At 44.2% G+C, this 3,580-nt stretch overlaps 1 pseudogene; it reads left to right on the top strand.

Moving 5' to 3' along the window:
* Positions 1-315: 315 nt before the first annotated feature.
* LOC118155209 (small nucleolar RNA U3) lies at positions 316-498 on the top strand (annotated as a pseudogene).
* The last annotated feature ends 3,082 nt before the right edge of the window (positions 499-3,580 follow it).

Here is a 3,580-nt window from a genome sequence, read left to right as displayed (position 1 = left end):
ACAAGTGTGAGCCAGTATCTTCTTGTATAATGACTTCTTCTCCTCCAGGCAGATACCAAGTAGTTGCATGGCTGGATCAAATGGTAGTTGTACTTTTAGTTCCTTAAGGAATCTCCACCCTCTTTTCCACAGTGGTTGTACTAGTTTACATTCCCATCAGCAGTGTAGAAGTGTTCCCTTTTTACCACATCCACACCAGCATCTATTAATTTTTTAGTTTTTAAATATGGCCAATCTTGCGGAGTAAGGAGGTGTCGCACTGTAAAATGGGCACAACAATATCTGCCCCTTGGTTTATTAAGAGGAATGAATTGCAAGAGTGTACTTTCAGGGATTATTTCTATAGTTTGTTCCTAGAGAAGTTTCTCTGAAATCCCGGAAACCACCAGGCAGAGGTGTGGCATCCTCTCCTGAGGTGAAGCCGGCTCTTGGTGTTGCTTCACTGCAACTACCTTTTGCCATGATCATCCTTCTCTTCCTCTGGGAGAGGGAGTCAGAACCAGATTGAGTGCCCCTTAATTATGGCCACTGCTCTAGCTGACTGGGAGAGCCTATTGGACAGAGCCCCCAAGAGCAGCTCCTTCTTTTCCTGAAGGGCCAGAGGCTCTACTGAGGCCTCATCTCACAGGAATACTGGAGTTCTGGGAGCAAGAAAAAAACAGGAGGACGCGGTCACACCAAGCCTGCTCTGAAGGAAGACAGAAGATAGTCACTTTTCAGTGAACAGCAGCCACAAGGCTTAGCTCTATCCTGGGCTCAGAACATATTCCAAATAGATTCACTGGGCTAGAACAAGAAGCCAGAAACACTGCACCCCTGGACACAAAAGTCTCTCAGTTAGCCACCGGTGAGAGGAAAGCTGAGCGATGCAGGATGAGAGAGCACTGGGGTTTCTGTCTCAGCCCATTTCTAAGCACCAAGCCTGCCCTCTCAACTATTTCCAGGAGTGGCTACCCACCATCTCCCCTCCACACCCATCTATTCCTCGGGACCAGTAGCAGAGCTTCTTGAATCTCTTCTCTGCCCCTCCAGATGTGGCTCTCCCACCCTTCCCTGCAATGCAGTAGATTACCTCTTTCCCTGATGCACCCCGCAGCTTCTACAGCAAAGGCAGTTGTCCAACACTCCACTGTATAGATTTGCACTTGGTTGACTACTGCAGTCACCTCAGATGTGTGGCTACTGAATGTGTGAATTATGGCTAGTCCAAATTCAGATGTTTTGTAAGGACAAAATGCACACTGGATTCTGATAACTTAGTGTACTCATCCATTTCGCATTGCTATAATGGAATACTTGAGGCTGGGTTATTTACAAAAAAAGGAGATTTACTTGCCTCTGACTTCTGAAGCCTGTACAAGAAGCATTGTGCCAGCATCTGCTTCTGGTGAGGCCTCAGGAAGCTTCCAGTCATGGTGGAAAGTGAAGCAGGAACAGGTATGTCACATGGACAGACAAGGAGCAAGAGAGAGGAGGAGGTTCCAGGCTCTTTCCACATTCAGATCTTATGGTAACTAACAAAGCAAGAACTCACTCATTAGCATGAGAAGGGCACAAAGCCATGCATAAGAGATCAGCCCCCATGACCCAAACACCTCCCACCAGGCCCCACCTCCAACGCTGGGGGTCACATCTTAGAGTGAGATTCGGAGGGGATAAATATCCTCTATCACTTAGCATTTTTTAAATGCATAATATCTCATTAATACCTTTTTAGATTGATTATAAATTGAAGTGATAATTTTGAATACAGTAGATTAAATATACTGTTAAAATTAATTTCACAAGGGGTTTGTCATTTCACATTTTTAAACATGGCTACTAGAAAATCTAAATTATATTGGTGGCTAAAATCTATGGCTCACATAATGCTGCTGTACAATGCTGTGTGAACTACCATGACACTGTTATACTATTATTACTTGTTTTATCTCTACCCTACTCACCAGACAGGGAACTCAAGGACAATAGGAAGAGTGCCTTCCACTGCTACAAGAGATGCTTAATACATGACAAATATTTTATAAATACTCCTTGAGTGAATAAAGCTATGACCAAAAAAACTAAAAATATTCAATGATTCTGAAAAATTTTAAAAATCACTCAAAATCATGTGCCATATTGACTTGCCCACAACACTAGTCTCTTTGGCATAAAGATAACATTCAACACATGTGCTCGGTATATGCTAGAGTTTGGTTTGTTTGACCCCTCCAAATCTCACTTGCAAATGTGATTCCCAATGTTGGAGGTGGGATCTGGTGAGAGAAGTTTGGGGTTTGATAGAAGATCCCTCATAAATGGCTTAGTGCCATCCTCAAGGTAATGAGTGGGTTCTTACTCCATTCATCCCTAAAAAAAGAGCCTGGCACCTCCTTCCCCACCTCTCTCTCTCTCTCTCTCTCTCTCTCTCAAACACACACACACACACACACACACACACACACACACACACACACATACCATGTGATCTCTGCACACTGGCTCCCTTTCCCTTCCACCATAAGTGGAAGCAGCCTGAGGCCTCACCAGATGCAGGTGCTGCTGCCATGCTTCTTGTGTAGTCTACAGATCTGTGAGCCAAATAAAAGTATTTTCTTTATTAAACTACTCAGCCTCAAGTGTTTCTTCATAGAAACACAAACAGATAAAGACAGTATGCATACTCATATATTTCCATAGGTATAAATGAAATGACTCTTCTAACACTGCACTAGACCTCACGCATATAAACTCAAGCGTGACTGCTGCTGTGGCTCAGAATTTGGCTGACAGTTGGCTGCCCCATTTACTTCCTTATGGCCCTGTGGGTAGCCCTCGAACCAGTACTATGAGCACCACCAGGTTGCTTGTTAGAAATGCAGGGCTTCCAACTGTACTACAGACCTGTTGAATCAACTCAGAAGTTTCTCTATAACCAGATCTTGGGTGGACTGTAAGTACTTAAAATGTGAGAAGCCTGAACTGTGTGTTTTTGTTTCTCAGCTCTAAGGAAGAGACTTACCTGGAAACTTGGCTATCATTCCTTTTATTCTCCACACACTGTTTGCTAAAAAGTGTAGTGAGCATTCACTGTGTGTAGGGTGCTGTGCACCAGACACATGGCTCTTGGTTGTATGACTTGTGTCACCCGTTACTGATGAGCTCTCATTGTTTGTGGAGGCAGCTGGACACCCTGGTTGCTGGATGCCAGAGAGCTCTTCAGGAGGCTTCTAAAGAGGCCAGAAATGGTTAAAAAAAAGTGGCCCCATGTCTGCAGAGAATCTATACACAGCACTTTTATGAGTCTTGCATTCTGAGGGCATCTAGAGGAAAGAAAGCAGCCAACACTGCCTTTCTCCCAAGAGAGAAACTTTGCCAGAATCTGATCGTCTCCATGGAGACCCAAGAATCTGCAAAGCCTCCATCAGTGTCCTAGGCCCCAGGCTCAAGTTCAAGCAAGCTTAATTCCCCTTTGTCTGGGTCTCTGGAGTAGCATGAATTTTGTTACTTTAGGGGAATGCAGATTTTTTTTAGTCACATCTGTGTGTTTCTGGAGAGTAAAAGCAGCTCAAACTGATCTGCAGCAGTCTTCAGACAC

Source organism: Callithrix jacchus, chromosome 6 (genome assembly GCF_049354715.1).
Source record: "Callithrix jacchus isolate 240 chromosome 6, calJac240_pri, whole genome shotgun sequence".
NCBI lineage: Eukaryota > Metazoa > Chordata > Mammalia > Primates > Cebidae > Callithrix > Callithrix jacchus.
The sequence above is the reverse complement of the archived record's forward strand: the minus strand, read 5'-3'. Positions and strand labels throughout refer to the sequence as shown.